The following is a 27,429-nucleotide window of genomic DNA, read 5'->3' as shown; positions in this document are numbered from 1 at the left end:
AAAAAAATTAATACACAATTTTCCAATATTATAAATCATTCAAAATACTAAATTTAAAAATAAAATTTAATATACAATTTTCTAACATTCAAAAATAATATCTATAACATTCTGAAGAAATTTCATAAGCAACCAACAAAATTTCATAAGCAACCAACAAAATGATAACACTATTAAAACAAAGGTAGAACAATATAACACAAGATTTTCTACTTAGATGTCGGTGAAGAGGAGGGATTGCAGCTCCTAGTGCTCCTTAATTTGTTAAAGTCTCTTCATTTTTTTAGCTTGTCGGCATTCTTCCCAATACTCTTGAGGACACCTAAAAAGAGCAAAATGAAATTATGCAATCCTGTGCACAAGAACTATGTAATTCTAAGTGGTGGATCATGTCTGTCACAAGTTCGCCACTAATTTTTTTTACTATTATGCACAGATTGTAGACAAGCATGAAAATAAGCAGAACCATAAATATAAGTGAATAAAGGATACCTTTCAATCTTCTAAATCTTCTTTTCTGGTTGGCCCGTCTCCTTTTCCTCTCTTCTTTTGTTAACTCTGCCTCTTCTTTGATGTTTCCTTTTCCATGAAAAATCTCCTCAGGGGCAAGCATAGCCGCATCTGAGACGGCCAATGGAGCAACCTGCAAAACCATTGTATTTCAGTGACTCGAAACTGTTTTTACCATAAACTAAAAGACAACTCCAAAAGATATTTTTACCTCTTTCATTGCTAGAGCAGGTACATTGACTTGTATAGACATGTCCTCAATAACCTACATCATAACTTATGGTCAATCAAGAAATAAATACTAAAAGAATTAAACACTTGATAAGCTTTATTGCTAACCGGCTTTGGAGCAAAATGGAAGTGAGACAGCGCATCCAACTTTAAGGAAATCTTTTTGAATAGCATTGTTGCCTGTAGGCATAAAAGAAAAAGTGTATGAGAAAAGATGAGAAGCTACACAAGCAGCCAGATGTTATCGCAAATCAATACCATAGATCTAGTGGATCTGTATTATTAACAAATTCAGATTGCAGATATCCCAATGTCAGTTATTTTTTGCTATAAAGTAAAGTCATTATATGCATCAGTAAGAAAGACATCTATCGATAATATAATCTTCCATCAGGACTTCTGAGAAAGTTTCCTAGGCAAACAAACAGAAAGGAGGGAAAACCCAAAGAGCTTGAGAGGTTTCAATATAATTTCTCAATAGTGAGAATACAACAGTTGTAAGGAGCTTAAAGAAAATGTGTCGATGAAGACTTATAAATTGACACCTAAGACATACAAATTCTCATTCTCAACAGCCATCAATCATTAAACTATGATTACTATCCTACCAGGAGCTGAAATTAGAAATTGAAAAAAATGCAGATAGTTTTGGTAAAAATAGCTACTAATTGCCAGGGTTCAGTTTGAATTTTTATGACAAAATTTACCACATAGGAATAGTAAATAAGTGGACAAGTAAAATACCTCAATCTTAAGTTTATCAGAAGCAAAAAGAAGAGCTGGAGCTAGACCCGTCTTCTGCGCATATTCTTCCTAAATTACAAAAAAAAAAAGGAGAGAGAGAGAGAGAAGTGAGCATAGTCTATGTATCACACATTAGCTGATTAATAAAAATGATTTGCATGAATGAAGCAGTGAACCTCATATATCTCGGCAAGACCCTTCTTACTCTTATTTTCATCCTGTTAAAATGTTCATTATGACATTGTTCCCACTTAGAAGTGTTCAATTTATATATCTTAATGTTGCCAAATTTAGACAGAACAAGAAAATTACCATCTCTTTGGTCTCCTTAGGGGGTTTAGATGGCAAGATAGGTGCTCTTTCAACGTCATCAAAATGACCCTGGAAGCAATCATAAACTTGAATTAGATTTTCTGATGATGGCACAAAAATAGTATCCACAATCCTGGAACTGACACTGATTGACTAGACTTAAACTGAATCTTTTATTATTAATTTAAAAATAAAGATGAACGCTAAGACTAGGTATGCACAATGACCTGTTAGCCAGATTGGATAATTCATCTGCTAAGAAAATTACCATCAACAGAGGATAAATACTTTTGTAAACGAAAGTCCAAGAATAAAAGGTTGTAAAGATAATTACTTAACACTTCTATTAGATAAAAAAATAGAAATTAATTCCATAAGTTTGCCTAAACATAATGCTAGAGCACCGAGAAATGCACTTCCTAAATGTTTTTAAATTGTAAAATGAGTGATTTCAGCAAATAAACCTACTCCCGACAAACTATATGTATTATCACACATTTTCAGTATAAATCTTACAACAACTAGCACATTTAATTGCTCTGCTTGCACTATTGTACAGTCACAAAGAACATTCTTCATCAGGCTGAAATCTAACTTTAGAATATCTTAATCATTTTAGTAAGGAGTGAAGAGTGAAGAGCATTAGTTGATCATTAATGACAAGTGATAACAATTTCATTCTGCTCTTTTTTATGAATAACTATGCACATTGGTGGAAAACAACTATCTAATTCTGCTCTTTTTTTTTTTAGGCAATTATGCAATCCTGTGAACTGTAGGCATATAAAATTTTGGTTTTTCTTATTGGCAGGAAGATGTGAAGTTGATGCATGACATGGGCCTGGATGCCTACAGATTCTCTATCTCCTGGAGCAGAGTCATTCCTAGTCGGCATTCACCGTGTAATAATTTATTTTCCTGACCAAATAGTTTAAGCATTACATGATTCTAATTTCTTTTTTGAAAAAATAATGAAATATACCTGCAATTTATCGACTTTTCATGAAGGAAGATGATATGCAATCTAACTCCTCGTGCACAACTCTATCCACGACTGACTCACTTTTGGATGCCCCCTGAATCGGGCATGATTCAGGCATGGAGATTGGACGGAATATCCAAACCGTCTGCATGAATATGCTATAGGTCTAAACGTCTGCGAACGACACATCAAATATGAAACAGATATCTGATACAGTGCATCCAATAATTATCACCAAAGACAAGAAATACGAACCCTCTCTACGACCTAGACGTTCAAGTTTCATAAATGGCCTTTAAATGGACTAAGTATCAAATATGTAGAGAATACAATACTGAAAATATGGCATTAAAAAGATCAGTTGGCGGATGGAAAAGCAGATGGCATTCAGTACCTTCGGAACCCACGGTCCATGAACCAACTTGATGGGCACTCGTAGGCCATATGCCCCCTTCCGCCACAGTTATCGCAGATCATCAGAGCACCCATGCAGTTGCGACTCATATGCCCAACCTGATTGCAGTTCTGACAGATGACATCTTGGTACCCACCACGAAACCCACCACCAAAGATGTTAGTTAGAGCCCTAGAGCCAATCATTTGATGATTGTATGGACTCATTGTATCATATTCTTGTATATTAATAAAGGCATTTGTTTGGTTATTATACTTATTTGTATTAGTGCCAAATAGACTAAGTATAATAGCGTCCTTGAGTAGAAGATTCATACCTATATCAATCGATTAGTTGAATCGATAGTGAGATGATATAGGGAACACTACTCTAAATCATTCCTAGTCGAGTATTAACATTCAGGGACAATGTTAATACAATAAGACTAGCATGTAGGTCATCTCGATGACTTGATCTCACAAGTCATGGATATAGAGATATCAAGCTGACACATGGGTATGCATTAGATAATGTATACTGAATGACCCGCCATGAGAAAGTATCATGGATCGTTATATGAGTGTCATATACTTTCTCATGTGCCTATTAGTATGACTATTAGTCCTTTGACCTGAAGTCAACATGGATCCCTACATAAGGAGTTATGTACTTTGGTTTCGTCACCCGTAAGTGGGTGGACTATAAAGGCGATTACTGGGTATGTAACAAATTATGCAGAGGGATGTGAGTGATGTAGATGGGATCTATCCCTCCCATATGACGAGAGCGACATCAATATTCTTGATAGAGTTAGACCACGAAGTGCATGGCCATGCCCAAATGAGTCAACATGAGATGTTGAGCTCATTTGATTGAGTGAGTCTACATGGAGTTCAAGATTTAGATTGATTAGAGGATGACACGGTCTATGCCTCACATTGATCAATCTAGATGTCTAGGATAGAAGGACAATGTTACATATTGTGAGGAGTCACAATTAGTAGTCACAAGGTGATGTCGGATCTCGACATTCTTGTAACTTGGGTAGTAATGATGTGTTGCTAGATACCGCTCATTACTTATGCTCCTAAATGGGTTTAGGGCATTGCCAATGTTACAAGAACCTATAGGGTCACACACTTAGGACAATTAGATGGAGATTAGGTTCATATGATGAACCAAGAGGATTAGATTCATTTGATGAATCAAATTGGAATAAGAATAATCCTAATTGGGCTAACTTGAGTTCGACTTAACTTGATTCATGTGTTCGATGAGTCTAATTTAGATTTTGACTCATTGAATCAATTTAATTAAATGAATTAGATTCATTATATTAAGTTGGCTTGAATCAAATGGTTAGATTAGATCAACCATGGAAGAGATTGGGTCAAGTTTGACTTGACTTAAGAAGGAAGACCAAAGGTTATTTTTGACTTGACCTTTTGTCACCTCATTGGTGAGTTGGCATTAGGTGGACCAATGATGATACTCCACATCATCATGGGTGCCACCTCAAGGAAGTTACAAAGCCATTCTCTTTAATGGCTTCATATTAATTGCAATTAATGCAATTAATTTGGGACTTTTCACCATTGAGAGTGGCCGGCCACTTTGGGTTTGAATGTGAATTCATTTTTTCCATTCATGTGGTGTATCTTCTTCTTCTTCCTCTTGAAGCTCTTCCTCTCCCTCTCCTCCTTTGCTTGGCCGAATCTCACCAAGGTGCTAGCACACCTTTGTGTGAGGTTTTCTCCACCTACGTGTCCGTGTGGATACTTCTAGAAGACCGACGCTTGACGGTCTAGAGATCCGGCAACTCCTTGGACGAGCGGGAACGCGAAAAGGGCACGCTTCAAGGTATATTCTTAACACATAGATCTAGGAGTAGATCTAGATTTTTTGAAACTCGTACTCGTAATTTTTGTTTGGTTTTCCTTGCACGGATATGTTGGCCTTGGGTGATTCGGGGTTTCCGCGACGCGAAAAGCGGTTTTCGCGACGCGAAAAGCAGTTTTCGCGGCTCGAAGAACCCAACAGTGGTATCAGAGCCACGTGCAAGGCTTGTACGAGTTTATTTTTGGTTTTATGAAAACTAAAGTTTCTGTAATTTTCTGTAAAATTATGATTTTCGAGTTTTTATGGGTAATTTTTCCGTAAAAGCGAAGCACAAGTGTCTCGGCACTTGTAGGCTTCGGCTATCGGAAAGATTTTTTCAAAACGGCTTCGTTTCGCCCCAAAATTTTTGGGGAAAGCGGGCTTGGGTGCCATTAGATCACTTAGGAGCAACTCGCGATGGTTAGATCGTGGGTAGGGGTACTGCCCCTAACCCCACAAGGGGATTTGCTCCGCGGTTGCACCCGAAATCGCTAAAAACTAACCCGCCAGGAAGATTTTTCCGAAACGGCAATGTCTCGGCCCAAATCGTTTTGGGACAGCGGGTTTAGGCACTGTTGGATCGCAAAGGAACCCTCGCGATGGTTAGATGGAGGGTAGGGGCGCTGCCCCTGGCCCCGCAAGGGGATCCGTTCCGCGATTGCGCCCGAAACCGCTAAACGGGTCCGCCGGGAAATTTTACTCATAAAATTGTACAAATTAATTTTAAAATTACAGAAAATTATGAAAAAATATATAATTTTGAATTATATATTAATTTTGTGATAATCATGGCCCAAAAACCCAATATGATTGGATTGTGTTGTAATTCATAATACGGCCTGCGTGCCGTTATGTGTTTGCGAGTGTTGTATTATATTCGCGACCTGCGCGTCGTGCCTTCTCTTATATTCTTGTTGTGAATTAGATTTAGACTCGAATGTAACTCGAGTTTCAAATTGTAATGTACAAATTGGAGCGGTGGAGGATCCACACGAGACGGAGTTCCGAGGCGGGCACGAACAACACAAGGTGGTCAAAGGGAGGAGCTTGGAGAAGTTGTTGACCCTAGGTTGACCAATCGATCTTCTCATTGGCTTGAGAAGATCGTAGTAGGGCCATGACTAAATCACAAATAGATTAATTAATTGCTTGTGTATGTGATTTATATTTAATAAGTAGTTAATTAATTAGTGTCTTACGATTAGATTAGATCTAAGTCGTGCACATGATGCACCCTTGCGATTAGATTAGATCTAAGTCGTGCACAAGATGCATCCTTTTCGATTAGATTAGATCTCAATCGACTCAACTCTAATGCCTAACCGTGCTGTGATACCTATCACTACCTCGATCACATGTATTGTTGAATCTGCCAAAGCAGAGCAATACATATTATCTTGGTAGGGTACGGAGGGACAATCTTGGTCCCGCCTATCAACGCATGGGTGAATACAAACTCAATTAGATTGAGTATTCCTAGTTACTCGGTTGGATCGAGTCAACTATAGGCATTCTTCAAATAGTTGGAAAGGTAGGACAAAATCACGTTTATATTAACTCTCGGGCGTATTAGCCAAAGCTAACTCGAGTTTTAATATAAATATGGATCTTGATCCTATAAACAAGAGTTGCATAGAGATATAATTGGTAATCGTTACCTACCGATCATACTAAGCCTTGGGCGTATTAGCCAAAGCTAACTCAAGGGTTAGTATGATGTGGATCTTGTCCCACATGAATTATAGTATTCAGTGGGAGCATCATTAAGTTAAAGACCTAATTAAATGATTTTAAAAGAATATGATATTTATTTCTACAAATTTTCTGTTGTAGATAACCATGACGTCGAACACGAATTCCTTCTCCCTGCGATCTGTCCTTGAGAAGGACATGCTCAACGGAGTGAATTTCCTGGACTGGTACAGGAACTTGAGAATAGTTCTCACCCAGGAACGTAAACTGTACGTTCTGGAGCAGCCCATTCCGGAGGCTCCTCCTGCCAATGCCCCGCGAGCAGACAAAGATGCTTACAAGAAGCATCAAGACGATGCATTAGATGTGTCCTGTATAATGCTCGCGAAGCAACACGACCATGAACTCTGAGCTTCAGAAGCAACACAAGTTGATGGGCGCTTACGATATGGTTGAGCATCTTCGCCAACTATATCAGGGACAAGCGAGGCATGAGAGATTTGAGATCTCTAAGGCACTGTTTCAGTGCAAGATGTCAGACGGGGCTCCTGTAGGTCCTTATGTACTCAAGATGATTGGGTACATAGAGAACCTACAAAGACTGGGGTTCCCACTTGGCCAAGAGCTGGCCACTGACTTGATCTTGCAGTCCTTGCCGGATAGCTATAGTCAATTCGTTCTCAACTATAACATGAACGAGATTGACAAGCCACTGCCCGAGCTACTTAGTATGTTACGAACTGCTGAGATTAACCTTAAGAAGGTTAAGCCCATTCTGATGGTCCAGAAGCACAAGGGAAAGGGCAAGCCCAAAGGTAAGGGAAAGTCCCAAACCAAGGGCAAAGGCAAGGCACTGAAGCCTAAAGGAGGGGTCGCCAAGGATGCTACCTGCTTCCACTGCGGTCAGACCGGGCACTGGAAGAGGAACTGCAAGGTATACTTGGAGGATCTTAAGAAGAAGCGAAGTGAGACTTCCACTTCAGGTATATATGTTATAGAAGTCAATCTATCTATTTCTATATCATGGGTATTAGATACTGGATGTGCTTCTCACATTTGTACTGATGTGCAGGCGTTGAGAAATAGCAGAGCTTTGGCAAAGGGTGAGGTGGACCTACGAATAGGCAATGGAGCACGGGTTGCTGCTGTTGCTGTAGAAACTTATCAGCTATCTCTGCCCTCTGGGCTTGTACTAAATTTAGATGATTGTTGTTATGTGCCTGCTCTTACTAAGAACATAGTTTCAGTTTCTTGTTTAGACAAGAAATGATACTCTTTTATAATAAAAGACAAATGTTGTTCTGTTTATTTAAAAGATATGTTCTATTGTAGTGCACCACTAATAAACAGACTCTATATTCTAGACCTTGAGAGCCCTATCTATAACACTAGTACCAAGAGGTTCAAGTCAAATGACATGAACCAAACTTATCTCTGGCACTGTCGCTTAGGTCATATAAATGACAAGCGCTTATCCCAGCTCCATAAGGATGGTTTGCTGGACTCATTTGATTTTGAATCATATGAGATATGCGAGTCATGCCTACGAGGCAAGATGACCAAGACTCCTTTTAGTGGGCACAACGAGAGAGCGACTGATTTGTTAGGACTCATACATAGTGATGTATGTGGCCCTTTCAATGTCGCTGCTAGAGGCGGTTATAGATACTTCATCACATTTACTGATGACTTCAGTAGATATGGTTATGTGTACTTGATGACACATAAGTCCGAATCCTTTGAAAAGTTCAAAGAATTCAAGAATGAAGTACAGAACCAGCTTGGCAAGAGTATTAAAATACTTCAATCATATCGAGGTGGTGAATACTTAAGCCATGAGTTCCGTGACTACTTAGCTGAGTGTGGGATTTTATCTCAACTCACTCCTCCTGGAACACCACAGTGGAATGGTGTATCCGAAACGAGGAATCGTACCTTATTAGATATGGTACGATCTATGATGAGTCACACAGATCTTCCGACATATCTATGGGGATATGCTCTAGACACGGCAGCTTTCATTCTCAACCGAGTTCCATCCAAGGCCGTGATAAAGACACCATATAAGATATGGACTGGGAGAGATGCCCAGGTGTCTTTCATGAGGATTTGGGGTTGTGAGGCTTACGTACGACGTCAAGTCTCAGACAAATTAGGACCCAAATCCGACAAGTGATATTTCATCGAATATCCCAAGGAAACTAAGGGATATTACTTCTACATTCCCAGTCAGCACAAGGTAGTTGTGGCAAAGACTGGAGTCTTTCTAGAAAGGGACTTTGTTTCTAGAAAGACTAATGGGAGCACGTTCGATCTTGAAGAAGTTCAAGATGCGAATACTAGCACTGAAGCCTCGATGGAAGTTGAACTGGAACCATAAAGTGTTGTGGATGATGTTCCACAAGGAGTTGAGGAACAACAACCAGTTCAAGTAGACATACCTCTTCACAGGTCTGATAGGGTACGTCGTCAGCCTGAGAGATACTCATTTCTCTTGTCTGACCATGATGACATTGTGCTCATAGAGGATGAGCCTACCACCTATCAGGAAGCTGTGATGAGACTAGATTCCGAGAAATGGCTAGAGGCCATGAGATCCGAGATGGAATCCATGTACACCAACCAAGTATGAACTTTGGTTGATCCACCTGAAGGGGTAAAACCCATTGGGTGCAAGTGGGTCTTTAAGAGAAAGACTGACATGGATGGACTTATCTATAAGGGTCGCTTGGTAGCTAAAGATTTCAAGCAGATTCATGGTATTGACTATGATGAAACCTTTTCTCCACTAGCGATGTTTAAGTCCATTCGGATCATGCTTGCTATTGCAGCCTACCATGACTATGAGATATGGCAGATGGATGTCAAAACCGCGTTTCTGAATGGAAACCTACTCGAGGTTGTGTACATGACACAACCTGAGGGTTTTGTCGATCCACAGCATACTAGCAGAGTATGCAAGCTGCATAGGTCCATTTATGGACTAAAGCAAGCTTCTCGGAGCTGGAATCTTCGATTCGATGATTCAATCAAATAGTTTGGTTTCATCAAGAATGAAGATGAACCTTGTGTCTATAAGAAGGTTGTAGGAGACATAGTTGTCTTCCTCATATTGTATGTGGATGACATACTACTCATTGGGAAGGACATCCCTATGCTTCAGTCTGTCAAGACCTGGCTAGGGAGTTGCTTCTCAATGAAGGACTTAGGTGAAGCATCCCGCATTCTAGGGATACAGATCTATAGAGATAGATCTAAGAGATTGCTTGGCCTAAGTCAGATTACATACATTGACAAGGTACTCCTTCGGTTTGCCATGCAGAACTCCAAGAAGGGATTTCTGCCGATGTCACATGGCGTGAGTCTTTCGAAGACTCAAAGTCCCTCTTCTAGAGAGGAGAGAGACCGCATGGATCAGATCCCTTATGCCTCAGCCATAAGATCGATCATGTATGCCATGCTATCTACTCGACCTGATGTCTCGTATGCTTTGAGCATGACGAGCAGATACCAGTCAGATCTAGGTGAAAGTCACTGGATAGCGGTCAAGAATATTCTTAAGTACTTAAGAAGGACTAAAGAATATTTCTTGATATATGGAGGCAATGATGAGCTAGCTGTAAAGGGTTACAGTGATGCTAGCTTCCAGACCGACCAGGATGACAATAGATCGCAATGGGGTTCGATTTTGCATTAATGGTGGCGCCGCCACCGAAGAGTTCAAGCGGGATACGAGTCGATTCTACAATGAGCCGAGTACATTGCGCATCGAAGCGGAAAGGAGGCAATTTGGATCCGCAAGTTCATTATCGAACTTGGGGTGGTTCCCAACATTGTTGACCCAATTGCGCTCTATTGTGACAACAATGGAGCTATAGCACAGGCGAAGGAACCTCGCTCACACCAGAGGAAGCATATACTACGGCGCTTCCATCTCATTCGAGAGATTATCGATAGAGGAGATGTGAAGATTTGCGGAGTACCTACAGATCGCAGATCCCTTGACCAAAGCTTTGGCACAGAGGAAGCATGATGGTCACACTAGGTCATTAGGCCTTAGAGCCTATACTGATTGGCACTAGTGCTAGTGGGAGATTGTTAGTTAGAGCCCTAGAGCCAATCATTTGATGATTGTATGGACTCATTGTATCATATTCTTGTATATTAATAAAGGCATTTGTTTAGTTATTATACTTATTTGTATTAGTGCCAAATAGACTAAGTATAATAGCGTCCTTGAGTAGAAGGTTCATACCTATATCAATCGATTAGTTGAATCGATAGTGAGATGATATAGGGAACACTACTCTAAATCATTCCTAGTCGAGTATTAACATTCAGGGACAATGTTAATACAATAAGACTAGCATGTAGGTCAGCTCGATGACTTGATCTCACAAGTCATGGATATAGAGATATCAAGCTGGCACATGGGTATGCATTAGAGAATGTATACTGAATGACCCGCCATGAGAAAGTATCATGGATCATTATATGAGTGTCATATACTTTCTCATGTGTCTATTAGTATGACTATTAGTCCTTTGACCTGAAGTCACCATGGATCCCTACATAAGGAGTTATGTACTTTGGTTTCGTCAAACGTCACCCGTAACAGGGTGGACTATAAAGGCGATTACTGGGTATGTAACAAATTATGCAGAGGGATGTGAGTGATGTAGATGGGATCTATCCCTCCCATATGACGGGAGCGACATCAATATTCTTGATAGAGTTAGACCACGAAGTGCATGGCCATGCCCAAATGAGTCAACATGAGATGTTGAGTTCACTTGATTGAGTGAGTCTACTTGGAGTTCAAGATTTAGATTGATTAGAGGATGACAGGGTCTATGCCTCACATTGATCAATCTAGATTACTAGGATAGAAGGACAATGTTACATATTGTGAGGATTCACAATTAGTAGTCACAAGGTGATGTCGGATCTCGACATTCTTGTAACTTGGGTAGTAATGATGTGTTGCTAGATACCGCTCATTACTTATGCTCCTAAATGGGTTTAGGGCATTGCCAACGTTACAAGAACCTATAGGGTCACACACTTAGGACAATTAGATGGAGATTAGGTTCATATGATGAACCAAGAGGATTAGATTCATTTGATGAATCAAATTGGATTAAGAGTAATCCTAATTGGGCTAACTTGAGTTCGACTCAAGTTGATTCATGTGTTCGATGAGTCTAATTTAGATTTTGACTCATTGAATCAATTTAATTAAATGAATTAGATTCATTATATTAAGTTGGCTTGAATCAAATGGTTAGATTAGATCAACCATGGAAGAGATTGGGTCAAGTTTGACTTGACTTAAGAAGGAAGACCAAAGGTTGATTTTGACTTGACCTTTTGCCACCTCATTGGTGAGTTGGCATTAGGTGGACCAATGATGATACTCCACATCATCATGGGTGCCACCTCATGGAAGTTACAAAGTCATTCTCTTTAATGGCTTCATATTAATTGCAATTAATGCAATTAATTTGGGAGTTTTCACCATTGAGAGTGGCCGGCCACTTTGGGTTTGAATGTGAATTCATTTTTCCATTCAAGTAGTGTATCTTCTTCTTCTTCCTCTTGAAGCTCTTCCTCTCCCTCTCCTCCTTTGCTTGGTCAAATCTCACCAAGGTGCTAGCACACCTTTGTGTGAGGTTTTCTCCTCCTACGTGTCCGTGTGGATACTTCTAGAGGACCGACGCTTGACGGTCTAAAGATCCGGCAACTCCTTGGACGAGCGGGAACGCGAAAAGGGCACGCTTCAAGGTATATTCTTAACACATAGATCTAGGAGTAGATCTAGATTTTTTGAAACTCGTACTCGTAATTTTCGTTTGGTTTTCCTTGCACGGATCCGTTGGCCTTGGGTGATTCGGGGTTTCCGCGACGCGAAAAGCGGTTTTCGCGGCCCGAAGAACCCAACAAAAGCCACCGGCACCAAAGCCACCTCCAAAGGTACCAAGCGTTCTTGACCTTGGGCATTGCCTAGCTACATGCCCTGCGACATTGCAGAGATTACAGACAGGCTCGTTTGTGCAATCACGAGCGAGGTGCCCTGTCTTCCTGCAATTGTTGAATGCTTTCTCGTTCGTGCAGTCTGCGGCGAGATGCCCCTATTTGTAGCAGTTGTTAAAGAGTCTCAGGTCACCAGGAGGCAGCTGTGACCAGGATGCTTCGCCGCTGCTGGTGAGGAGGGAGGCGACGAAGAGGGTGGTGAGGAGGGAGGCGACGAAGAGGGCGGTGAGGAGGAGGCGGCGAAGAGTAGGGTTTTGGGAAAGAGACAGAAAAAAACAAGGCGGAAACAACACTTAATAGACAGAAAAATGATGAAGGAGAAAAAGTGGCGAAAGAAAAAACAATCGCATTCAACAACACTTAATAGACAACGGTTTTTAAAAACCGTTGTCGTAATCCCAAAAAAGCGCACATAGACAACAGTTTTAAAAAACTATTGTCGTACCCTTTAAAAATCGTTGTCGTATCCCCAAAAAAAACATAAATAGACAACGGTTTTTAAAAACCGTTGTCATAGGCCAAAAAATATTACTAAAAGACAACAGTTTTTGTTAAAACCGTTGTTAAAAGGCAAAAAGACAACGGTTTGGTATAAAACCGTTGTCATTTGAGTGTTGTTGAATGACGTTTTTCTTGTAGTGACTACTAAGAAAGGTATAACTAGTTATTTGTTTCCGCATCATAATTAGTTCATCTTCTTTGTATAGATCTTGAAAAACCAAACACAAGAGGCTATCGGTTTTAGGTTATCATTTTGTTATCGATTTTATTTTCGATTTCATCTTTTGATATTGTGCTTCTATTGAGGTCTCTGTAGTTAAACCTAGTTTACTGTAAGAAGTTAAATATCTGATTTCTTTGAAAGGATTTGTCTAGTAAGTGGTGGATGATCTCATAACCAAGAAGGCCTAGTACCTCGCCATGTTTAACCTGGAAGCCGATCTTTGAAATAGATATTTAATCAACTTCTGTAATATGGTTTAACTTAGGAAGATCACATCGGTTAAACTTAGAGTAAAAATGTTAAGTATCGTTTCCAATCCAAGTTTAACTTCTGAAGAGCAACTTGGATTAATAATATTAAGCATCATTTGCAATCCAAGTTTAACTTCAGTAGAGTACATGGGTAGCTAGGTTAAGTTCTGTGCTTGTACAAATTTTTGTACAAGGGAAACAGAATGGTATTTCGAGTAGCAACCAACACTTGGTATCAGAGATAGGTATATGCCTCTGTGTGTTTGGTTTTTAGTTTAATTATGCACATATCATACATATTTTAGGCATGAAAATAGTAGGATGTGCAAATAGGTTAACTCTGTGGTTGCAGGCTCCAACTATTATGGCCTATTATGATTATGTGTAATTGGACCCTCGGACATATCGAGGGCATTTTATGTGTGTGCATGGTTGTATTTATTAAATACAGCAGGAGTTATATTAGTTTTAGGATTTTACATTTTGTTTGATCTAGACTTTATGTACATTCCTTTGTGGAATATAGGATCAATATATGTAAAATTTAATTTTATCGCGGATCGTTTCCTTACGAGGCATAGTGCTATTTGTGGACCAGAGGCGTAGTGGAAAAGGAAGCTCGATAGACGTGACGATATGAGCCCTAGGGCTGGCGGCTAGGTTTGACGACTGCTATGGCCGGTGGCACACGGAGGACAACTATGGATGAGGCCATAATAGTTGGAAAATTAGTTTTCATATTTATTTCCTTTTATGCTGTGATGTGCTTTGTTTGTATGCTTGTGTGCATGTTAAAATTCCTCGTTTCTAAATAACTAAGTGGGAGAGGAATTAATTAAATTCCACGGTCTCCATTACTGGTTTGTAAGTGATGCATTCAAACTTGCGCGTTGGCTTTGAGTGACTTCCTCCACATCGGATGAGTTTGTTTGCGGATCACTAGATCAAACTTCCTTAATGGATGATTATAGGAAATTATTTAGGAGCGTGTGATATTCTCCATCTGAAGGGGCACAATCCTATTTAATGGACTTAGTATCAAGTAATGGTATACACTTAGGTGCATTTAATAGTATCCTCCCCATAAGAGTCACTGCTATTATTTGTGTGACCGAAGAAAAACCAACTATTAATTTGTCATAAAGCTAGGTAAACCCCCCTCTTACAAATGATTGAATTTGTATACGTCCACACTATTGTGACATACAAAATTCATTGTGTTTCAGGTAATTTTATTTGTCATAAAGTTAGGTTGACAAAATAAAATTAATGGGTAAAACCACCTCTTACAATTGATTAAATTTGTATACGTCCACACTATCGTGACATACAAAATTCACGGTGTTTGAGGTAATAAAGTTAGGTTGACAAGATAATTAATGGGTAAATCTCTCCTCTTACAAATGTTTGAATTTGTATACGTCCACACTATCGTGGCATACAAAATTCACGGTGTTTGAGGTGTTGGTGAATTTAAATGATATCGTTTGAGGAATCAATATTATTTTAAATTCTAAGATTTTGAACAAATATTTGATCGAAGACAGACCAACTATTAATTTTATTTGTCATAAAGATAGGTTGACAAGATAATAAAATTAATGAGTAAAACCTTCTCTTAAAAATGTTTGAATTTATATACGTCCACACTATCGTGCCATACAAAATTCACGATGTTTTGAGGAGTTGGTGAATTTAAATGATATTGAGGAATCAATATTATTTTAAGGTCTTGACAAAATATTTTGTGATTCTTAGGATTTCAAATGGCTTTCAATCCCCTAGCTATTATATTAGAAGAAAACAAACTTACTAGTCCCAATTATATTGATTGGAAACAAAAGGTAGACTGTCCTCGCAAAATTGAGCACAATAAAGGTGTATCATATTCATTAGTTGTTGAAACATGTTTAGTGGTGTTATCTACCGATACCTGGTGTGTAGATACGAAAGCCACTGATCATGTCTACAATTCATTGCAGGGGTTCCAGAAAACCCGACGACTACATGAAGGGGAAATCACCGTAAGCATGGCCAATGCTACGAAAGTGGCGGTTGTTGCAGTGGGAGATGTTTATTTATCCTTTGATAGGAATAAAACATTGATTTTGAGAAATTACCTTTATGTACCAAGTTTTTGAAAGAATTTGATTTTAGTTTCTAAATTGTTTAATGATGGATATTCTATTTCTTTTGATGACAAAGTGGTTGTTAAGAAAAATAGGGAGATTGTCTGTTCTGGTACATTGGTTGGCAATTTACTCTAAATCCAATAACTCCCACGATGCAACAAATAAAAATTAATAACACATCTTCTAATAAGGGAAAACAACCTTCGGAAATGAACCAAACATATCTTTGGCATCTAAGGATAGGTCATATTAACTTAAGTAGGATTCAAAGGTTAATAGCCAATGGACTTTTGGGTTCATTAGTGTTGGAATACTTTCCAACCTGCGAGTCTTGCTTGGAAGGAAAAATGACCAAGAGACCTTTTAAGGATAAGGGGTATAAAGCCAAAGATGTGTTGGAATTGGTTCATTATGATTTGTATGGACCAATGACTATCTAGGCAAGAGGTGGTTTCGAATATTTCGTCTCTTTTATTGATGACTATTCGAGATACGGGTATATTTACTTGATGCATCGTAAGTCTGAGTACTTTGATAAGTTCAAAGAGTACAAGACTGATGTGGAGAAACGTCATTGTAAAAGTATCAAGACACTACGGTCTGATCGTGGTGGAGAGTACCTCTTAGGAGAGTTTGGAAATTACTTATCAGAGGACAAGATTCAATCCCAACTATCTACACCTGATACATCCCAACAGAATGGTGTGGTGGAATGAAGGAATAAGACTCTTATAGAAATGGTTAGATCGATGATGAGTTATTCTGAATTACCAAATTCATTTTGGGGATATGCTCTGGAAACGGCAGCATACATTCTGAACTTAGTACCTTCTAAATCAGTATCTTCTACTCCCATAGAACTGTAGAATGGGCGTAAGCCTAGTCTAAGACATGTTCGAATTTGGGAAAGTCCAGCACACGTGCTGAAGGGAGACGCTGATAAGTTAGAATCACGTACAGAAGTCTGCTTGTTTGTGGAATATCCTAAAGGAACGAAAGGTGGTTTATTTTATAGTCCTAAAGATAAGAAGGTCATTGTTAGCACCAATGCCCGGTTTTTAGAAGAGGACTATGTAATGAACCACAAGCCCATGAGTGAAATTATTCTAGAAGAAATGAAAGAGGACACGTCTACTTTAGTACCAACAGTGCAAGATGAAATATCATAAGAAATTGCAACACGTATCACAAATAATGCACAACTATAGACAGTGTCTTGTCGTAGTGGGAGGGTTGTTAGGCAACCTGAAAGATTCATGTTTTTGGGAGAGTCTTCGGACTTGATCCCAGGTAAACATGAACCTGATCCCTGAATATATGACGAAGCACTCCAAGATTAAGATGCAACATCTTGGAAAAGAGCAATGAATTCAGAAATAGAATCTATGTATTCTAACAAAGTCTAGGAGCTAGTAGAACTACCAAATGGTGTAAAAGCCATTAGGTGTAAATGGGTCTACAAAAGAAGAAGGGGGACAGATGGGAAGGTGTAAACTTTCAAAGCAAGGCTTGTTGCAAAAGGGTATACTCAAAAAGGGGAATCGATTATGAGGAAACCTTTTCGCCGGTTGCCATGCTTAAGTCTATCCGGATTCTTTTATCTATTGCTGCTCATATGGATTATGAGATTTTGCAAATGGATGACAAGACAACTTTCCTTATTGGAAGTCTTGAAGAAAATATCCATATGAAGCAACCATAGGGATTCATTGTGAAGGGCAAAGAGCATCTTCTATGTAAGCTGAATCGGTCTATGGACTAAAGCAAGCTTTGAGATCTTGGAACATCCGATTTAATGAAGTTATCCAGTCTTATGGATTCATTCAGTGTCCGGATGAGTCTTATGTATATAAGAAGCGTGACGAAAATGTGGTGGTATTTCTTATACTATACGTAGATGATATTTTGCTCATTGGCAACAATGTCAAAATGTTGTCAGAAGTAAGGGTATGGTTGTCCATGTGTTTTGATATGAAGGATTTGGGGGAATGTGGACATATTCTTTGGATCAAAGTAATAAGGAATCGAAAGAAAAGGATATTGTCCTTATCCCAAGCTTTATACATCAATACTGTCCTAGCTCGTTTTAGCATGCAAAACTCCAAGAAAGGTTTTCTACCATTTTAGCATGGAGTACCCTTATCTGAAAAGATGTCATCTCAGACATCAAAGGAGATAGAGGAGATGAAAGGCGGTTCTTTAAGGAGATAGAGGAGATGAAAGGCGATTCTTTATGCTTTGGCTGTAGGAAGGGTAATGTATGCAATGCTATGTACGAGACTGGATATCTATTTTACCGTGGGCATGATTAGCAGATATCAAAGTTATCCAGGACTAGGACACTAGACTGTCGTAAAGCATATATTAAAGTATCTGATAAGGACTAGAGATTATATGCTAGTTTACAAGGCAGATGATTTGCTCCCTGTGGGTTACACGAATTCGGACTGATAGAGACAATAGTAAGTCGACCTCAGGGTTTTATGTTTACCTTGGGAGGTGAAGCCATAACATGAAGGAGTGTTAAGTAGCAATGCATTTCAGGCTGTTGGCTTTTTCGGGCCGCGAAAACCGCTTTTCGCGTCGCGGAAACCCCGAATCACCCAAAGCCGTAGATCCGTGCAAGGAAAACCGAAAGAAAAATTACGAGTACGAGTTTCAAAGACTCTAGATCTACACTAGATGAGAGTTATACCTTCGAAGCGTGCCCTTTCGCGTTCCTGCTCGTCCAAGGAATTGCCGGATCTCTAGAGTATCAAAATAGATACTCCTCTAGAAGTATCCACACGAACACGTAGGTGGAGAAAACACACAAAAGGTGTGCTAGCACCTTGTGTGGTCACGGCAAGAGGAGGAAAGGGAGAGAGCTCTCTTGAGGAAGAAGAAGAAGAAGTAATGCCTTGAATGAAAATCAAATTTCATTCACCACTTTTGTGTGGCCGGCCACTCCATGGAGTGTAACTCCCATTCCACATTAATCACAATTAATGTGAAGCCATTAAGAGGTGTTGTGTAATTCCTATGATGTGGCACATCATGAAGATGTGGACCATTACCATTAGTCCACATCTTGCCACCACACAATGATGTGGCAAATGAGTAACCTCCACTCATTTAATGTGGCCAACCCACATTAAATGCAATGGAGGCTTGTAACCTCCATGAGGTGGCAAAACAAGATGATGTGGAACAACACTATTGGTCCACATCTTGCCACCTCACTCATGATGTGGCAAAGAGTCAAGTCAAACTTGACTCTTCCTCTTCCTCTCTAGTCAAGTCAAACTTGACTCAATCTCTCTCATGGTTGATCTAATCTAACCATTTGATTCAAGCCAACTTAATATAATGAATCTAATTCATTAAATTAAATTGATCTAATGAGTCATAATCTAAATTAGAGTCATTAAATATATGAATCAACTTGAGTCTAACTCAATTAGCCCAATTTGGATTACTCTTAATCCAATTTGATTCATCAAATGAATCTAATCCTCTTGGTTCATCATATGAACCAAATCTCCATTTAAATGTCCTAAGTGTGTAACCCTATAGGTTCTTGTAATGTTGGCAATGCCCTAAACCCATTTAGGAGCATAAGTAATGAGCGGTATCTAGCAACACATCATTACTACCTAAGTTACAAGAAATGTCGAGATCCAACATCACCTTGTGACTACTAATTGTGACTCCTCACAATATGTGGCATTGTCCTTCTATCCTAGATATCTAGATTGATCAATGCGAGGCATAGACCGTGTCATCCTCTAATCAATCTAAATCTTGAACTCCAAGTAGACTCACTCGATCAAATGAGCTCAACATCTAATGTTGACTCATTTGGGCATGGCCATGCACTTCGTGGTCTAACTCTATCAAGAATATTGATGTCGCTCCCGTCATATGGGAGGGATAGATCCCATCTACATCACTCACATCCCTCTGCATAATTTGTTACATACCCAGTAATCGCCTTTATAGTCCACCCTGTTACGGGTGACGTTTGACGAAACCAAAGTACATAACTCCTTATGTAGGAATCCATGGTGACTTCAGGTCAAAGGACTAATAGTCATACTAATAGCCACATGAGAAAGTATATGACACTCATATAACGATCCATGATACTTTCTCATGGCGGGTCATTCAGTATACATTCTCTAATGCATACCCATGTGTCAGCTTGATATCTCTATATCCATGACTTGTGAGATCAAGTCATCGAGCTGACCTACATGCTAGTCTTATTGTATTAACATTGTCCCTGAATGTTAATACTCGACTAGGAATGATTTAGAGTAGTGTTCCCTATATCATCTCACTATCGATTCAACCAATCGATTGATATAGGTAAGAACCTTCTACTCAAGGATGTTACTATACTTATTTTATCTGGCACTAATACAAATAAGCATAATAACCAAAAAACCAAATGCCTTAATATATATACAAGAATATGATATACATGAGTCCATACAATCATCAAATGAATGGCTCTAGGGCTCTAACTAACAATCTCCCACTAGCACTAGTGCCAATCAGTATAGGCTCTAAGGCCTAATGACCTAGTGTGACCATCATGCTTTCTCTGTGCCAAAGCCTTGGTCAAGGGATCTGCGATGTTTGCCTCTGTAGGTACTCTGCAAATCTCCACATCTCCTCTATCGATAATCTCTCGAATGAGATGGAAACGTTGTAGAACTGCTGTGAACTCTGCCAGCTCATAGCACTACCATTCAAGCAAAACACGAACCTCGATTGTGATCTTTAATTATCCTGATCGGTCTGGAAGCTAGCATCACTATAACCCTTTACAGTTAGCTCATCATTGCCTCCATATATCAAGAAATATTCTTTAGTCCTTCATAAGTATTTAAGAATATTCTTGACCGCTATCCAGTGACTTTCACCTGGATCTGACTAGTATCTGCTCGTCATGCTCAAAGCATACGAGACATCAGGTCGAGTACATAGCATGGCGTACATGATAGACCCTATGGCTGAGGCATAAGGGATCTGATCCATGCGGTCTCTCTTCTCTCTAGAAGAGGGACCTTGAGCCTTCGAAAGACTCACGCCATGTGACATCGGCAGAAATCCCTCATAGATAAGTCCATCCATGTCAGTCTTTCTCTAAAAGACCCACTTACACCCAATGGGTTTTACCCCTTCAGGTGGATCAACCAAAGTCCATACTTGGTTGGTGTACATGGATTCCATCTCGGATCTTATGGCCTCTAGCCATTTCTCGGAATCTGGTCTCATCACAGCTTCCTGATAGGTGGTAGGCTCATCCTCTATGAGCACAATGTCATCATGGTCAGACAAGAGAAATGAGTATCTCTCAGGCTGACGACGTACCCTATCAGACCTGCGAAGAGGTATGTCTACTTGAACTGGTTGTTGTTCCTCAACTCCTTATGGAACAACATCATCCACAACACTTTGTGGTTCCAGTTCAATTTCCATCGAGGCTTCAGTGCTAGTATTCACATCTTGAACTTCTCCAAGATCGAACGTGCTCCCACTAGTCTTTCTAGAAACAAAGTCCCTTTCTAGAAAGTTGCCACAACTACCTTGTGCTGACTGAGAATGTAGAAGTAATATCCCTTAGTTTCCTTGGGATATCCGATGAAATAGCACTTGTCAGATTTGGGTCCTGATTTGTTTGAGACTTGACGTCGAACGTAAGCCTCACAACCCCAAATCCTCATGAAAGACACCTGGGCATCTCTCCCAGTCCATATCCTATATGGTGTCTTTATCACGGCCTTGGATGGAACTCGGTTGAGAATGAAAGCTGCCGTGTCTAGAGCATAGCCCCAAAGGTATGTCGGAAGATCTGTGTGACTCATCATAGATCGTACCATATCTAATAAGGTACGATTCCTCCTTTCGGATACACCATTCTTCTGTGGTGTTCCAGGAGGAGTGAGTTGGGATAGAATCCCACACTCAGCTAAATAGTCACGAAACTCATGGCTTAAGTATTCACCACCTCGATCTGATCAAAGTATCTTAATACTCTTGCCAAGCTGGTTCTGTACTTCATTCTTGAATTCTTTGAACTTTTCAAAGGATTCGGACTTATGTGTCATCAAGTACACATAACCATATCTACTGAAGTCATCAGTAAATGTGATGAAGTATCTATAACCGCCTCTAGCAGCGACATTGAAAGGGCCACATACATCACTATGTATGAGTCCTAACAAATCAGTCGCTCTCTCGCTGTGCCCACTAAAGGGAGTCTTGGTCATCTTGCCTCGTAGGCATGACTCGCATATCTCATATGATTCAAAATCAAATGAGTCCAGCAAACCATCCTTATGGAGCTGGGATAAGCGCTTGTCATTTATATGACTTAAGCGACATTGCCAGAGATAGGTTTGGTTCAAGTCATTTTACTTGAACCTCTTGGTACTAATGTTATAGATAGGGCTCTCAAGGTCTAGAATATAGAGTCCGTTTATTAGTGGTGCACTACAATAGAACATATCTTTTAAATAAACAGAACAACATTTGTCTTTTATTAAAAAGTAACCTTTCTTGTCCAAACAAGAAACTGAAACTATGTTCTTAATAAGAGCAGGCACATAATAACAATCGTCTAAATCTAGTACAAGCCAGGGCAGATAGATGGTAAGTCCCTACAGCAACAGCAGCAACCCGTGCTCCATTGCCTACTCATAGGTCCACCTCGCCCTTTGTCAATGCTCTACTATTTCTCAGCGCCTGCACATCAGTACAAATGTGAGAAGCACATCCAGTATCTAATACCCATGATGTAGAAATAGATAGATTGACTTCTATAACATATATACCTGAAGTGGAAGTCTCACTTCGCTTCTTCTTTAGATCCTCCAAGTATACCTTGCAGTTCCTCTTCCAGTGCCCGGTCTGACCGCAGTGGAAGCAGGTAGCATCCTTGGCGACCCCTCCTTTAGGCTTCAGTGCCTTGCCTTTGCCCTTGGTTTGGGACTTTCCCTTACCTTTGGGCTTGCCCTTGCCCTTGTGCTTCTGGACCATCAGAATGGGCTTAACCTTCTTAAGGTTAATCTCAGCAGTTCGTAACATACTAAGTAGCTCGGGCAGTGGCTTGTCAATCTCGTTCATGTTATAGTTGAGAACGAATTGACTATAGCTATCCGGCAAGGACTGCAAGATCAAGTCAGTGGCCAGCTCTTGGCCAAGTGGGAACCCCAGTCTTTGTAGGTTCTCTATGTACCCAATCATCTTGAGTACATAAGGACCTACAGGAGCCCCGTCTGACATCTTGCACTGAAACAGTGCCTTCGAGATCTCAAATCTCTCAAGCCTCGCTTGTCCCTGATATAGTTGGCGAAGATGCTCAACCATATCATAAGCGCCCATAAACTCATGTTGCTTCTGAAGCTCTGAGTTCATGGTCGCGAGCATTAGACAGGACACATCTAATGTGTCATCTTGATGCTTCTTATAAGCATCTTTGTCGGCTCGCGGGGCATTGGCAGGAGGAGCCTCCGGAATGGGCTGCTCCAGAACGTACAGTTTACGTTCTTGGGTGAGAACTATTCTCAAGTTCCTGTACCAGTCCAGGAAATTCGCTCCGTTGAGCTTGTCCTTCTCAAGGACAGATCGCAGGGAGAAGGAATTCGTGTTCGACGTCATAGTTATCTACAACAGAAAAATTTGCAAAAATAAATATCATATTCTTAAAATCATTTAATTAGGCCTTTAATTAAATGATGCTCCCACTGAATTCTATAATTCTTGTGTGACAAGATCCACATCATACTAATCCTTGAGTTAGCTTTGGCTAATACGCCCAAGGCTTAGCATGATCGGTAGGTAACGATTACCAATTACATCTCTATGCAACTCTTGTTTATAGAATCAATATCCGCATTTATATTAAAACTCGAGTTAGCTTTGGCTAATACACCCGAGAGTTAATATAGATGTGATTTTGACCTATCTTTTCCAACCGTTGGAATAATGCCTATAGTTGACTCGATCCAACCGACTAACTAGGAATACTCAATCTAATTGAGTTTGTATTCACCCATGCGTTGATAGGCGGGACCAAGATTGTCCCTCCGTACCCTACCAAGATAATATGTATTGCTCTGCTTTGGCAGATTCAACAATACATGTGATCGAGGTAGTGATAGGTATCACGGCACGGTTAGGCATTTAGAGTTGGTTCGATCGAGATCTAATCTAATCGAAAAGGATGCATCTTGTGCATGACTTAGATCTAATCTAATCGCAAGGGTGCATCATGTGCACGACTTAGATCTAATCTAATCGTAATGCACTAATTAATTAATTACTTATTAAACATGCATCATATACATAAGCAATTAACTAATTCATCTATTTGTGATTTAGTCATGGCCCTACTACGATCTTCTCAAGCCAATGAGAAGATCGAATGGTCAACCTAGGGTCAACAGCTTCTCCAAGCTCCTTCCTTTGACCACCTTGTGTTGCTCGTGCCCGCCTCGGAACTCCGTCTCGTGTGGACCCTCCACCGCTCCAATTTGTACATTACAATTTGAAACTCGAGTTACATTCGAGTCTAACTAATTTACAACAAGAATATAAGAGAAGGCACGACGCGCGGGTCGCGAATATAATACTACACTCGCAAACACATAACGGTACGCAGGCCGTATTATGAATTACAACACAATCCAACCATATTGGGTTTTTGGGCCATGACTATCACAAAATTAATATATAATTCAAAATTATATATTTTCATAATTTTCTGTAATTTTAAAATTAATTTTTACAATTTTTACGAGTAAAATTTCCCGGCGGACCCGTTTAGCGGTTTCGGACGCAATCGCGGAACGCATTCTCTTGCGGGGCCAGGGGCAGCGCCCCTACCCGCAATCTAACCATCGCGAGGGTTCCTTTGCGATCCAACAGCGCCTAAACCCGCTGTTCCAAAACGATTTGGGCCGAGACATTGCCGTTTCGAAAAAATCTTCCCGGCGGGTTCGTTTTTAGCGATTTCGGGTGCAATCGCGGAGCAAATCCCCTTGCGGGGTTAGGGGCAGTACCCCTACCCGCGATCTAACCATCGCGAGGTGCTCCTAAGAGATCTAATGGCACCCAAGCCCGCTGTCCCAAAAATTTTTTGGGGCGAAACGAAGCCGTTTTGGAAAAATCTTTCCGGTAGCCGAAGCCTACAAGCGACTAAACACTTGTGCTTCGATTACTCGAGAAAAATACTCATAAAAACCCAAAAATCATAATTTTACAGAAAATTATAGAAACTTTAGTTTTCATAAAACCAAAAAAAACAAACTTGTACTCGCCTTGCACGTGGCTTTGATACCACTGTTGGGTTTTTCGGGCCGCGAAAATCGCTTTTCGCGTCGCGGAAACCCCGAATCACCCAAAGCCGTAGATCCGTGCAAGGAAAACTGAAAGAAAAATTACAAGTACGAGTTTCAAAGACTCTAGATCTACACTAGATGAGAGTTATACCTTCAAAGCGTGCCCTTTCGCGTTCCCGCTCGTCCAAGGAATTGCCGGATCTCTAGAGTATCAAAATACATACTCCTCTAGAAGTATCCACACGAACACGTAGGTGGAGAAAACACACAAAAGGTGTGCTAGCACCTTGTGTGGTCACGGCAAGAGGAGGAAAGGGAGAGAGCTCTCTTGAGGAAGAAGAAGAAGAAGTAATGCCTTGAATGAAAATAAAATTTCATTCACCACTTTTCTGTGGCCGGCCACTCCATGGAGTGTAACTCCCATTCCACATTAATCACAATTAATGTGAAGTCATTAAGAGGTGTTGTGTAACTCCTATGATGTGGCACATCATGAAGATGTGGACCATTACCATTGGTCCCCATCTTGCCACCTCACAATGATGTGGCAAATGAGTAACCTCCACTCATTTAATGTGGCCAACCCACATTAAATGCAATGGATGCTTGTAACCTCCATGAGGTGGCAAAACAAGATGATGTGGAACAACACTATTGGTCCACATCTTGCCACCTCACTCATGATGTGGCAAAGAGTCAAGTCAAACTTGACTCTTCCTCTTCCTCTCTAGTCAAGTCAAACTTGACTCAATCTCTCTCATGGTTGATCTAATCTAACCATTTGATTCAAGCCAACTTAATATAATGAATCTAATTCATTAAATTAAATTGATCTAATGAGTCATAATCTAAATTAGACTCATTAAATACATGAATCAACTTGAGTCTAACTCAATTAGCCCAATTTGGATTACTCTTAATCCAATTTGATTCATCAAATGAATCTAAGCCTCTTGGTTCATCATATGAACCAAATCTCCATCTAAATGTCCTAAGTGTGTGACCCTATAGGTTCTTGTAACGTTGGCAATGCCCTAAACCCATTTAGGAGCATAAGTAATGAGCGGTATCTAGCAACACATCATTACTACCCAAGTTACAAGAAATGTCGAGATCCAACATCACCTTGTGACTACTAATTGTGACTCCTCACAATATGTGACATTGTCCTTCTATCCTAGATATCTAGATTGATCAATGTGAGGCATAGACCGTGTCATCCTCTAATCAATTTAAATCTTGAATTCCAAGTAGACTCACTCGATCAAATGAGCTCAACATCTAATGTTGACTCATTTGGGCATGGCCATGCACTTCGTGGTCTAACTCTATCAAGAATATTGATGTCGCTCCCGTCATATGGGAGGGATAGATCCCATCTACATCACTCACATCCCTCTGCATAATTTGTTACATACCCAGTAATCGCCTTTATAGTCCACCCTGTTACGGGTAACGTTTGACGAAACCAAAGTACATAACTCCTTATGTAGGGATCCATGGTGACTTCAGGTCAAAGGACTAATAGTCATACTAATAGCCACATGATAAAGTATATGACACTCATATAACGATCCATGATACTTTCTCATGGCGGGTCATTCAGTATACATTCTCTAATGCATACCCATGTGTCAGCTTGATATCTCTATATCCATGACTTGTGAGATCAAGTCATCGAGCTGACCTACATGCTAGTCTTATTGTATTAACATTGTCCCTGAATGTTAATACTCGACTAGGAATGATTTAGAGTAGTGTTCCCTATATCATCTCACTATCGATTCAACCAATCGATTGATATAGGTAAGAACCTTCTACTCAAGGACGTTACTATACTTATTTTATCTGGCACTAATACAAATAAGCATTATAACCAAAAAACCAAATGGCTTAATATATATACAAGAATATGATATACATGAGTCCATACAATCATCAAATGATTGGCTCTAGGGCTCTAACTAACACAGACTCCACCATAGAAACTGAGTATGTGGCAACCTTTGAGGCAGCCAATGAAGTTGTATGGCTCAGAAACTTCTTAATGGACTTAGATGTGATTCCTGGTTTGCCCAAAATTATCAAAATATATATCATGATAATAATGGTGCAGTAGCAAACTTGAACGAACCACGGGCCCATAAGGTAAGTAAACACATTGAGCGCAAGTACCACCCGATATTAGATGTCGTAAAACAAAGAGAAGTTATT

The 27,429-nt window shown here is 40.0% G+C and overlaps 1 pseudogene; it reads right to left on the bottom strand.

Annotated features, from left to right (window-relative positions):
• Nucleotides 1-3,141: 3,141 nt before the first annotated feature.
• Nucleotides 3,142-27,429, bottom strand: part of LOC122050506 — a 41,998-nt pseudogene continuing 17,710 nt past the window's right edge.

This window comes from Zingiber officinale, chromosome 3A (genome assembly GCF_018446385.1).
Source record: "Zingiber officinale cultivar Zhangliang chromosome 3A, Zo_v1.1, whole genome shotgun sequence".
Lineage (NCBI taxonomy): Eukaryota > Viridiplantae > Streptophyta > Magnoliopsida > Zingiberales > Zingiberaceae > Zingiber > Zingiber officinale.
The sequence above is the reverse complement of the archived record's forward strand: the minus strand, read 5'-3'. Positions and strand labels throughout refer to the sequence as shown.